The sequence below is a fragment of the Hyperolius riggenbachi genome, chromosome 11 (genome assembly GCF_040937935.1).
Source record: "Hyperolius riggenbachi isolate aHypRig1 chromosome 11, aHypRig1.pri, whole genome shotgun sequence".
Classification (NCBI taxonomy): Eukaryota; Metazoa; Chordata; class Amphibia; order Anura; family Hyperoliidae; genus Hyperolius; species Hyperolius riggenbachi.
Genome location: NC_090656.1, coordinates 127,676,037 through 127,689,638, shown reverse-complemented (window position 1 = coordinate 127,689,638; position 13,602 = coordinate 127,676,037). Strand labels below are relative to the sequence as shown.

The following is a 13,602-nucleotide window of genomic DNA, read 5'->3' as shown; positions in this document are numbered from 1 at the left end:
GGGAAAAACCCCCTCAGTGGTGAAGTGGTTAATAAGGGCTGGTTCACACTCGGAGCTTTTTCAGTGCTTTGTTGATCGCCAGTGATCAGCAAAGCGCTGCTACTAATGTATCCCTATGGATACATTTACACTGTGGCATTTGTGATTTCGATCAATTGCAAACACACTGCATGCAGCATCTTTGGGGCAATTACGCTGTGATTTTCGTTCTATTGGTGGGAATCACAATCGCACATTGCGAGATTTTGCCACTGAATCGTGATCGCGGACCTGAACGCAATCGCTGGGAAGAGGAGGCCAAGCGCCCAATGTGAACCGGCTCTAAGCTATCAACTGTTAACTAGTGCTGTACAAATATCCAGTTCTTCCCTCAGAAATTCCACGTCCTGTGGAAGAGAAACATTCCCCTAAAGTTGGATTTCCAGCTCATGTAACCTGGATAATCAGCTTAGAAGGAAAGTTGAGATGAAAGTGAGCCAGCAGATGGCGCTGCGTGTGCTGGCGAGCAGTGCTTTGCACATGACGTCCTGGGGGTGAGCACTTCGGGCAGGCACAGGCGGGGTGTGGCTTAGGGAACACTTTCTCCTTTCTCCAGTCTCAGGGTAGTCCAGCTGCTTGCGGTGTCCGGGGATCCTGTGCCCACGTAGACTGTAGCCCCAGCCAGTGTCACCCCACAGAAGCGGAGACTGCAGAGCCAGCACGCCAAGGTAAGCGGATGTGTGATCCTGGCACCGGGCTGTATCTGATCCTTTGTGCTGCTCCTACCAGGAAATACTAGCAAGGTGCAGTAGCCTTTGTGCTATTCCCATATGTGCTGCTGTGGGTTATGTATACTGGGCTGTCCGCTGGTTACATTGTAGTTCTGCAGTGGCTGTGCTGCCCGGATGAGTATAGTTGTGTGCCACTCTGTGTGTAGCGTGCTGCCAGTATCAGCCATGGCCAGACACTGCAGCTGAGCCAAGAAGTCTGGAGGCATCAGCTCCATGTTGGGTCAGAGCTGCCACCAGTGCCCACTTCTACTTGTTTTCTTGCTGACTTGTGATGTTCTATGAAATAGAAAAGTTGCAAACTGTGTGGAGAACACAATGCTACAAGTGTCATAATGTGGAAGCGGTCATGCCTGTGACTCCAGACATCTTCACTAATATATTGGCAGTCAGACTGCTGTCAACCACAATATGGTCATAGATTTTGCAGTTGGGTATCCTATGGGTGCCCAGTTTATTCATTTCTTCATTATTTGTGTATGTTATGATCGGAATTTGAAAAAAAAATTGTGTGTGTGCTAGCTTTCTTTTATTTCTGATCAATGTCAGATGTGAATATTGATCTGATCACTTACGCGAATCTGATGTGAAAATTGCATGGTGTGTGCCAGGCTTTATTCTTGCCTTGTCAAATGTTACTTCACATCTCCACTAACAAGTAATCAATGGCAGTAAAAGCAGCATAGAAAGGTTGAGTACCCTTTTGTGGTGAACTCTTCCAGGAGACAGTTTTATCGGTTTCACCAGTCCACGAGTCTCACCTCACCTCTGGGACTGAATCAGTTTATAAAATATAAATATCTATCCTATCTATCTATATAATTTTTTTAGCAAGTGGATATTGTATTCTCCTGCCACTCCTTTCCGTAGGTATGAACGTTTTTTTATCTTAGGCCAATCCTTTTTTGTGTTCCGGAAGTTGTGTCTGGCAGTCCTCTGCCTGTGGCCCAGTGTAGAATAAATCCCAGTTATTGAAGTGAACGGAAGACCTGTTGAATGCTTGTTGGTGCATAACTGAGTAGATCACGGACCCGCTGAAGGCACACAATGTAGTGAGTGTAGCGACAGCGCAAAATGGCGCAGGGAAATTTGGGCGTACCATGTACCACCATAGGCCGTAATGTGAGTTATGGCTATAGTGGCGCTCAGAAAGTAATTTGGGCACTGTCAAAAGACCGAGCCCAAATTACTATAAAAACAGTAGCAATAGCTGGCAGCTGAGTTATGTTTTTCCGCGGTGGCCTGGAGGGGGAATTGTAATTAACGCCACTTGGACTTTTGCAGGAGCAGGGTGAGTCTTTTTGCTTTGTCCTATACCCAAATTTCCTGGTACCGTTTTTTCATATTTATGCGAGTGTAGAGTAGATCTAAAATTCCTGGTCGTGTTTTTTTTTTTTTTTTTTTTTTTTTTTTTTTTTTTAAATTTGAGATTTGAAATGATGGAAGTGTTGCACAGACATTTTTAATGTATTCCTTTAGTCTTGCTGCATAATTACTGAAGGTAACATCCTTTTCTGTAGCATGATATTGTGGCCAGTGACAGCACTATAGCCTGGAATTCTAATCACAGAGATAGGTGTCTCCTTTCTCAGCTGTATACCTATGCAGACCATGGCTCCTTATTCATTCTCCATTGTAATATGTTTCCTCTTCTGTTTTAAAATAACTTTTCAGCAATAGAAAAAGTACCAAAAGGTAGGTGGAAAAGTACTGTCAATGTGCAAGTATTTTCTTGCACATTGGTGGTTTAGTGCTGGTTTACACTGGGGTAATTCTTCAGCATTTTGCTGATCGCTGGCGATCGGCAAAGTGCTGCTACAATGTATCCCTATGGATACAATCACACTGCAGCGGTTGTGATTTCGATTAATCTCAAATGCTCTGCATGCAGCGTTTTGGGGGCGATTGCTCTGTGATTCTCGTTCTATTGAACAGGAATCAAAAGTGCAAATTGCAGCAAATCATGAAGTTTTGGCTGCCGAATCGCGGATGCAAATGCGATCACGGTTAAGTGCCTAATGTGAACCAGCCCTTTAAAGGGCATTTTATTGACAAGGTATTTAAATATTACCTAGGAGAAAACTTAGAAGAAAAAGTTAGTTGCATATGGCAGCGATAGGATTCTGAGTAGGAAGCCATTCAAATTCAGAATTAAAATGAGGCCTAATTGCCTCAGGTGTGAGCACGGGAGACGGGGTACTTACCCAGAAGTCCGTTGGCTCCTATGCCTCTCAATCCACCTCACACGTGACCTATGGGATGCGTTGCATGACTCGCTACCACACTTCCTCCTTCTGGCTTGAAAGAGGAAGTGTGGTAGCGAGTCTTGGAACGCGTCCCATAGGTCACGTGTAAGGTGGCTTGAGACGCATAGAGGCTCATCTTGCAAGGGTCATAAAACAAGTGTGGACATCGTAATCTTAACACCAATAACAAGCGTAGCCACAAAAACACCTGATCTGCAGGATGGACCCCTTTATTGGAGAGAGTGAAGTAGTAGTTTGAGCCCCCTTACAGCTCAGAAGCCCCCTGCGGCTGCAGGGGCTGCTCCTTGTAGATATAGTGCCTGCATGATGTCCACAGATCAAGCTCCTTTATTATGGACGTATCCAAAAGTCATTACACATCACCAACTGACATGTTTCGGACCTATTGGTCCTTAATCATAGCAAGTTGGTGATGTGTAATGACTTTTGGATACGTCCATAATAAAGGAGCTTGATCTGTGGACATCATGCAGGCATTCCTCTATATCTATTTGCAATTGGGTTGGCTGTCCTAGCCCTTGCACTGTCCTGGAGGAGAGCGTTTTTTGGCTGCTCCTTGTAGTTACGCCCGTTTCACTGACCAACTACCTCACAGAGTGCAAATCCCTTATTTATTGTTTGATTTATCAAATCTTCATGCTGCCTGTTGGTTTGCTTTTGCTGCCATAGTGTGTGTTTCCATCACCTGTCAGTCTCTGGCACTAATTCCATAGTGACATCCAGCTCCAGCGTTAACAAGCCCTGCAGCAGGGGCCACACCTGTCGAAATCGCAGAAGTTTTGCCAAAACTTGAAACTGCAAGTAATGCTTTACTGTGGGGCAGCTGCGTTTTCAGGAGCCATCTGCATTTCTATATAGCATTTAAAAATAAAATACAACCTGCACTACTTATCCACACAATGCATGCTATTCCTCATTGGAATTTACTGGGGGGGGGGGGCATACGTTCAACCGCAGACAAACCAAACGCACATATCATGAAAAAAATGTTTGCAAAGGAAGCATCTGCTGACACAGGTGTGATTCCTCCCTTCTGTGGCATCAGGATTGTCAGTGCCAGTCTGCCAAAGCCAACAAGAATGTTACAAATTTCCATAGTATCAGACCATTTCCCAAACATGTAGGCTAAAGGGTCTTGTGATATGTTTGCATCAGCATTTTGTATGGACTGGTGGGAGGGAGAGGCTGCGCATCCCTAAACACATGTTGCAATTGAATGGTTAATCGCACAGGCATACACCGCCCCTGCCAGACTGAAAAATGCATGCCCTGCATCCAATGCATGCCCTGCATCCAACTATGTAACTGTTAGGTTAGCTGCTCCCAGCCCCTCCTCCTGAGTTTCCTGTTTGCATGATAAGTAGTAGCAGATTTGCATATGATTTGCATCTGAATTGAATGCGAAGTGTGCAGAAAGTCTATATAGGTGCTGCACACTGAGCTGGTGGTCATTTCAGATGCAGCCTTAGTGGTATGCGCTGGCGTTCTCGCTGTTCTACCAAATGTAAGTTACACATTTTTCTTGCTTAGCTGCTCCCGAGGTTTTCAATTTAGGTTAGGTCACTTGCCCGGAGGTCTGCCTCACCGTGGCGCAAGTGTCTAGTATAATATACTTTGCATGCAAACCATATTGGAAGCTAAAGTACATCCTAGTTTAATAAATGTTAGCACTTGTCTTGGATGCAGGGCATGCATTTTTCAGTCTGACAGGGGCGGTGTATGCCTGTGCGATTAACCATTCAATTGCAACATGTGTTTAGGGATGCGCAGCCTTTCCCTCCCACCTTTCCTTAACTTTGTTGTCAGGTTAGCTGCTCCCAGCCCCTCCTCCTGAGTTTCCTGTTTGCATGATAATTGCATGATAAGTAGTAGCAGATTTGCATATGATTTGCATCTGAATTGAATGCGAAGTGTGCAGAGCTGGTGGTCATTTCAGATGCAGCCTTAGTGGTATGCGCTGGCGTTCTCCTCGCTGTTCTACCATATTGTATGGACTGCCTGTAACATCTAAGTTGCTGAAGTAGTAGTACTTGGACATTAGTAGCGATAGCTGATTAGTAGTAGTAATGTGAGGCTCCCCATCACAGAGAATATAAAATACAATATTCTATAGTCAGAACACTGAACAGGAAGGGTGGATCCTCATGGCACAGAGGGGGTTAAACATGAGAGGCTCAGATAGGGGATAGTGATGTGTATGAGGATGGACAGTAGGGATGGTCAGTGTGGAATGAGGCATGCCAGGAATGTCATGACTCTGGGGACTGTCACTAAGATGACTTTCCTCAGGGAACTCCTCCACCATAGCAGGGCAGGTAACAGGCAAATATGTAGCTGGAGGCAGCAGGAAACCTGACACCGCAGTACTATGAGCTGCAGGTCCCAGGCCTTTGTTTCCATTCAGCCAAACTGGTTACATGAGGTGGTGCTAGTCATTGTTTTGTCTTGTTTATTCTATCATGAAGCAAGGAAGCAGTTCTCATATACTGACTCTGGATACAGAACTACAGTATACTGAGAGGGCAGGGAAGCTGCTTGCCTGGCTCTCAGCTGCATTCAGTAGATTGAATCACACATCTGCAGAAAGCATAGTCAGAGGCCTTATACAACTCATTCACGCTTCAGGAGGTTAATAGAAAATGATTGAATTATAACTTTTATTGCATTTATTTCCACTGTTTACTGCTCTGTGTATTTGCACTGTAACTGGAAAGTTCAGGACGATGGATGCATAAATTAAACTTTGCTTTATGCTGGGAATACACGATGCAACTTCTGGTACGATCGGCGGGAACCAGACTATTTCCAACCTGTACGATCTGTTTCTGATCGATAAAGGGATTGAATTTGCTAAGTTCTCATCAGAAAACAGTTTGGACATTTACACACGATACAACTTCCAGTCTGATAATTACTCGTCAATCGGACAGGAAATTGCCTTGTGTGTTCCTAGCAATAGCAAATGTCTGTCTAAAACTGGCCACACACCATACTATTTTTTTTTTTTTAATTTCTCTTCACTTCAAGAATTACAATCAATTTTTCTGATTGATTGTAACATTTGAAAAATCTAATCAATGTACCACACACGTGTTATATTTTTCCCCAGTTATGAAAAAAAAGATTGAAAATTGAATGGCTTGGGACTGTACAGTAAAACTGTCAATTTTCATAAAAAATTATCAGAAAAATACATCGCTCCCGATTATCTTGTATTGAAAAATAAGGGAAAATCTATTCGATTTGTTGAACGAATAAAATAAAAAACTCCTTTCGATTTTTCTGTAAAACCGATCGCTTTTATCAAGTTGCCGTAAAATTGGATCATTTTATTGTATTATGTGTGCCCACCTTAAAGGACACCCGAGTTGAGAATAAACAAATGAAATAAACAATTGTATCTATCTTCCTTCTCCTAAATATGACTTTTTAAGATATTCCAGTTTTATTGTATGTTTTAAATCTACTTTTTAAGTTTTAACTGTTTTTTATTGTTTTTGCTCAATGACACATTCATTGAAGTAGGCCAGAGCTAAACATTTTTGAACGTTGGACAGTTTTCATCTCTTTCCTGCTCTCAGAAGTAATTTTCTGCTAGGAAAGCGTTTTATAGTTGGAATTTTTTTTATCAGTGAGGGTCACACTGTAGTCACTTCCTGTCTGAGTCAGGACTGAGTCAGCCACTTACATACCTGATATTTACTGTAACTCTTTCAGGCAGAGAAAGAAAAAAAGGAACAAAGCCTAGTTATTTGTGTGCTAGACCAGGGTTTCTCAACATTTTATTGTTATGTACCCCTTTTAAAACCCCGTACTCACAAAGTACCCCCTAGCATAGTAAACATTATCACAAGTACCCCTTGACAAATTTATATTTTATCGTAGTACATAATTGGTTCTAAACATTTTCCAAGCTTTTACTATTACTTTTAAATAGCTAATATACTAATTTGGTGTTGTTTAAATAAGATTTATCTTTTTCTAAAACACAAAATTTGTTATTCTTGGTTAAGTATATCAAGCCCGAGTACCCCCCTGAACCATCCGAAGTACCCCCTGCAGTACACGTACCACACGTTGAGAAACTAGGTGCTAGACACTGTACATACCCATGTCTATCTCATCATGTCACCTGTCACCTTGGGTATCCTTTAACGGGAACCTTAACGGAGAGGGATAGGGATGTTTCCTTTTAAAAAATTCTGTACCTGTTGCTTGGCAGTCCTGCTGATTTCTTTGGCTGCAGTAGTGGCTGAATCACACACCTGAAACAAGCATGCAGCTAATCCAGTCTGACTTCAGTCAGAGCACCTGATCTGCATGCTTGTTCAGGGGCTGTGGGTAAAAGTATTAAAATCACAGGATCAGGAGGGGAGAGTAAGTTAACAGGTATTATTTTAAAAGGAAAAATCCATATCCTTCTCGGTTTAGGTTCCCATTTAAAGTGTACCTGAGATGAAAGGAAATAAAGATATGATACTTAGTTGGGGCTTCCTCCAGCTCCATAAGCATTGCAGAGTCCCTCGCATGGTTAGAAGAGCCCGACTGACACGGCTGAGCCAGATTACCAGGACCGATAGCCGGAGAACTGAGGCACTTGGAAGGACATCGAGGGTCTCAGCGGAGCTTATGGGACTGGAGGAAGGCCCAGCTAAGTATCAAATCTTTCTTTATTCTCAGCTCAGGTTTACTTTAAAGCCGCATCTACACGCATAGATGCGGCGGCGATGCTCCTTATCAATCGAGCCGCTGATGCGGCTCGATTGATAAGATCCGACAGGACGGATCTCCGCACCGCCAATTCCCTGCTCGCTCCCCGCGAGGGGACAATGGCAGGGAATCGAGCGGAAGATAAGCAGCGCCGGCGGGGACGAGTGGGGAATCGAATGCGGGGACGCGGAAGAGGCAATCCGGCGGCTAATCGAGCCGCCAGATCGCTGCCTCATCTACCCGTGTAGATGAGGCTTTAGGCCTGCCTAAAGCGGTTTCGAGATGAAAAACTAACTATAACAAGTAACATATATAGTAACGTATATATCTAGCTGCAAACCGCTTCAACAGTTTGGCCCAGTGCACACCAAAAACCTTAAGCAGATCTGCAAAACGCTAGAGGTTTTTGAAGCAGATTTCAGAGCAATTCTAGGCATGTTTAGAGACGTTTTCTAAACACGCCTAGCATTTTTTTGGAGCGTTTTTGTGTAGCAGATTACAAGTGCTGTTACAGTAAAGCTGTTACTGAACAGCTTCTGTAACAAAAACGCCTGGAAAACAGCTCTGATCTAGCCTTTTTCAGAGCGGTTTTCCACTCTTCCTATACTTTAACATTAAGGCAGAAACGCTTTAGAAATCTTAAAAATGCTGCAGCCCCTGAGTTTGCGTTTGTGAAAAAAACGAACCTCTCTGGTGTGCACCATCCCATTCACTTTCATTAGCCAAGCGGTTTTCCCCCTGAAAGCATTTTAAAAAACACTTCAGAACCGCTCTGGTGTGCACCAGCCCTTTATGATTACTTATTCCTGTGATACAATGAGAGCGGCCATGTTCTGTTTGTCACATTACACATAGGCAAGCTGATCTGCATCTCCAGCTCTCAGCCCGTGAAAACTTCACTCCCCTCTCCTCCTCCCCTCTGCCTCTGAAATCTCTAGCTAGTAACCTCCTCCTGCCCAGACTGAGCTCCCATCCCACCGGTACTCGACAGGAGGTGCTCCCCGGACCTAGAACTTCTAATCGTGAACTGCAGGCCGGCATACTCACCACGGGAGTTCTCCTCCTATGTCCTTGTCGGAGTGTACATACCCCCCGACGCTGACGTCAAAACCGCCCTAAGCACCCTTAGCGACATCATATCGCAGTGGGAAACATCTCTCCCAGACTCACTGTTCATCGTTATGGGCGACTTTAACAGAGCGAATCTCCGACAAGAGCTGCCACGCTACCATCAGCATGTCGCCTGCCCCACCAGAGGCCCGAACACACTCGATCATTGCTACACGCCACTGAAGGACGCCTACAAGGCTACCTCCGGGGCAGCGCTTGGCTCCTCTGACCACTGCGTTGTTCATCTCATCCCCACTTACAGGAGGCTCCTGGAATCTACAAAACCGGTTGTGAAGTCCTCCAAGGTATGGTCAAGCGAGGCTAAGCTCAACCTTCAAGCCTGTTTTGACTGTACGGACTGGGAAGCCCTGGCAGCCCCTGACCTGGACGAGTGGGCGGATAACGTCACCTCATATATCAGCTTCTGTGAGGCCTCCTGCGTCCCAACCAAATCCTTCAAGGTCTACCCAAACAACAAACCGTGGTTCTCCAACAAGCTACGGCTATTGCGCAAGCGCAAGGAGGCGGCGCACAAGGATGGCAACCAGGAGGACTTCAGGAAGGCAAGGAACGCTCTGAAACGAGAGCTGAGAGACGCAAAAAAGGAGTTCGCTGAAAAGCTGAAGCAGAACCTGCGCTCGAACGACTCACGAGCCGTGTGGCTAGGGCTCAAGGCCGCCACCAACTACAAGCCCCCACCGCAACACGCTTCACCCAGCTCTGAGCTAGCTGAAGAACTAAGCAGATTTTACTGCAGGTTCGAGAGACAGGCTGAGCCCGGGGGACACCCAACACCTCTGACCCTCCCCCCAGTCCACGCAAATAGTGACACAAGTAGCGAAGACCCACTCCCTCTGGAAGTGGGCGAGGCAGATGTCCGGCGCCTCCTGTCCAAGCTAAAGGCCAGGAAAGCCTCGGGCCCCGACGGTGTGTCTCCAGCCTGCCTCAAGACCTGTTCATGGCAACTTGCTCCCATCCTTTCCGCAATCTTCAGTAAGTCACTGGCAGAGGGCAGAGTCCCTGCGTGCTACAAGAGGTCCACCATCGTACCCGTGCCAAAGAAACAAGGCATCACGGACCTCAACAACTTCAGGCCTGTGGCCCTGACGTCTGTCATCATGAAGTCACTAGAGAGAGTGGTCTTATCCATCCTCAAGCTATCCACCCTGCCCCTTCTGGACCCTCTCCAGTTTGCCTACAGGGCAAATAGGTCTACTGATGACGCCTTAAACATCTGCCTGGAATACATCCTTAACCACCTCGACAGACCAGATGCGTATGCCAGAGTACTGCTACTAGACTTCAGCTCGGCTTTTAACACCATATGCCCACACATCCTTCAGAATGTCCTGGCCACACTTGGGGTCCACCCCACCCTACGCTCATGGATCACGGATTTTCTTACTGGGAGATCCCAAGTTGTCAGACTGGGGGACATCTACTCCAGGGAAATGAGAACCAACACAGGGGCACCCCAGGGCTGCGTCCTGTCTCCACTGCTGTTCTCCCTCTACACAAACAACTGTAGATCCACGGCGGACTCTGTCAAAGTCATAAAATTTGCTGACGACACTACCATTGTGGGTCTCGTCACCAAAGACAATATCCAGGAGTATCAGCAGCAGGTGGAGAGAATATGCCACTGGTGCATAGAGAACAGTCTGGTGCTCAACAAAGCCAAAACTGTCGAGCTAATAATTGACTTTAGGAAATCCGCTCCCACTCCACCTCCCATCTACATCGATGGCGCCGAGGTGGCCAGAGTGGCCTGTGCTCGCCTTCTGGGCACCACCATCTCCAGAGATCTCAGTTGGAAGGCCAACATTACGGCAACCCAGCGGAAGGCCCAGCAGAGGCTGTTCTTCCTCCGCCAACTGCGGAAGTTCGGCATGGCGCAGGAGATTCTAACTTGCTTCTACTCCTCCACCATTGAATCGATCCTCTGCTCCTCCATCTTGGTCTGGTATGCGGGAGCCACTGCCAGTGACAGACACAAACTACAGAGGATCATCAAGTCGGCGGAGAGGATCATTGGGAGACCTCTGCCTCCACTTGACCTCCTGTATAACTCAAGACTGGGTGCCAGGGCGCTTAAGATCGCAAGTGACCCCTCGCACCCAGGCCACGGGTTCTTCTCCCCACTACCATTGGGCAGGAGACTTCGGGCCATCCCCACTAAGACCACCAGACACAAGAACTCCTTCTTCCCTGCAGCTGTCAGCCTCCTGAACTCCCGTAACATTCTCCCACCCTCTATCTGTGCCTTACCACCTGCACAGTAGTAGTCTGTAATAAATACGCTTTTCGAAGCAACCTGCCATCACCCCTAACTGATTGGACTTTGTCCCTGCACCCTGGTTAGAATCCAGCAGTGTCCTGGAATAATGCTTACGTCTGCTGAATGTATATTTGTGTACATACATTTCCTCGTTCTTGAGTGCAATATTCCTGAGTACAATGTTTTTTACTGTCTGTCCCTTTGTATTGCACTGTATTTGTGATGCTCTATTTTGCCTATGTACCTTTCAGAGCTATGTATTGTGCCAAACCCAATTCCGGGCATGACCCAGTCATGCTTGGCGAAATAAAACTATTCTGATTCTGATTCATAAGCCCTTGCTACTAAGGCTGAGAGTGCCAAGGCACTCTGGAGAAGCTGTGGGAGAGGCTTGTTGTAATGAATAGCGGAGATGCTGCCGCAGCGGTGAGCGGCATGGCGGCTGTCTCCGCGTCTCAGCTGGCGGCCTTCGCCGCGCAGTTACATGGTGGAGTTTTGTCTAGACCGTCAGTTGCACATAGACTGAGGGCGCGCCAGGCTACAGGACCTTTATGCAAATAGAAGGGGAGTCAGCTGATTGGCCGGTCAGCTGACTCCAGCAGTGCTCCTGATTGGTTGAGTGACTGGGGCGGCGCTGTGGGGCGCTCTCAGTATATATAGGACCTGCCTGTCAGTAGTTCCTCATCTGCTGTTGTAAATGCTACATGTTAGCACTTAGACCTTAGTCAGATCCCAAAGTGTGCTAGAACCAGCAGGAGCTGGGGATCCACACTTAGGCCTGGTGCACACCAGAGGAGTTTTTCTGAGCGTTTTGAGTTTTCAAATCTGCTGCTAATGTTATCCTATGTGTCTGTGCACACTGGAGCAATGAGGTTTTGTAAAAAAAAAACCATAACATTACATTGGAAAGAGCTTTTGAAACCTCTAAAAGCTCTTTCCAATGTAATGCTATGGTTTTTTTTACAAAACCTCATTGCTCCAGTGTGCACAGACACATAGGATAACATTAGCAGCAGATTTAAAAACTCAAAACGCTCAGAAAAACTCCTCTGGTGTGCACCAGGCCTTAGGCTCAACACACACCATACAATCTTGGTTGTACAGATTTACCAAATGTATGTAGTATAAGGGTCAACAGATTGAAAATACCTTGAATGATTGATTGGATAAGTTCTTATACTACATGAAAGTGGTAAGATTGAACAACCAAGATTGTATGGTGTGTGTTGAGCCTTAGTCAGATTCTGTTGATAGCTAAAGTACTAATTGTATTGTAATATTTGTTATGACCTTCTGCTAGCCTTGACTACTCTTCTGCTTACTGATTCTGTGCTTCTGCCTATCTGATCCTGTTGCCGACTCAGCCTGAACACTACTCTGATTTCAGCCTTCTGTCTTTGTACCGTATCTGTCCGTTTGTTGCCGAATCTGCTTGTCCGACTCTCCTGCCCTCACCAGTGAGCCTAGTCCCTGGTGAGGGATTCTCTGTACAGCTTAATCACCTGCTCCTCAGGTGACCAGTAGCTGCAGTACAGTCTTAATCACCTGCTCCTCAGGTGACTAGTAACTACGGTACTGTCCTCATCACCTGCTCCTCAGGTGATTAGGAGTTGCAATACAGTCTTGATCTCCTGCCCCTCAGGTGATCACCTGCTGCAGTACAATCTGAATCACCCGCTCCACGGGTGATCAGTATACGTTGTCTTACTGTGCACCACCCGCTCCTCGGGTAAACTGATTACTAGTTCATCTGCATCTCCAGCTTGCTGGAGTGCTGATCCCTGTGTTCTATAGAGATATCTCCCTCTACCAGCTGCTCTGGGGGAGTTGGTATCTCTATCTGTATTACTGTTGCACCAAACGCTTATCTTTACATCTAGTTGTCCTGTGTCTCGCTATACTCGCATTATTGGTGATTCTGCAGATCACCATATAATCAGGTATAGTATCTGTATTATTGGTGATACTGCAGATCACCAATAATCAGAAAATCTGTTCTTGCTGACACCAATCGTTACACTTGTATAGTTTATAGGGAATTAGAGTATTAAAGCAAAAAAAAGTATTTGGCTTGAGGAATGCCCTATAAACCATATAAAAGGGACACAATTATGCAATGAGTTTTCTCGGATCCACTTTAACAAAGACATGAATATACAGTGGGATGCGAAAGTTTGGGAAACCTTGTTAATCATCATTATTTTCCTGTATAAATTGTTGGTTGTTACGATAAATGTCAGTTAAATATATCATGTAGGAGACGCACAGTGATATTGGAGAAGGGAAATGAAGCTTATTGGATTTACAGACAGTGTGCAATAATTGTTTAAAGAGAACCCGAGGTGGGATTTAATTATGCTAGTGGAGCACGGAGGCTGGTTGTGCACACTAACACCAGCTTCTGTTGCCCCATGGTGTGCCTCCAAGACCCCCCCCCCCCCGCGCCGCTATACCCCCCGCAGTGCTAGTG

The 13,602-nt window shown here is 45.9% G+C and overlaps 1 protein-coding gene across 1 annotated transcript in view; it reads left to right on the top strand.

Annotated features, from left to right (window-relative positions):
* The first annotated feature begins 566 nt into the window (after positions 1-566).
* CD151 (CD151 molecule (Raph blood group)) overlaps positions 567-13,602 on the top strand; it is an 83,207-nt gene continuing 70,171 nt past the window's right edge. Inside the window, exon 1 of the mRNA XM_068261385.1 lies at positions 567-707. The gene's annotated coding sequence lies outside the window, so the exon portion shown is untranslated. The remainder of the gene's footprint in view (positions 708-13,602) is intronic.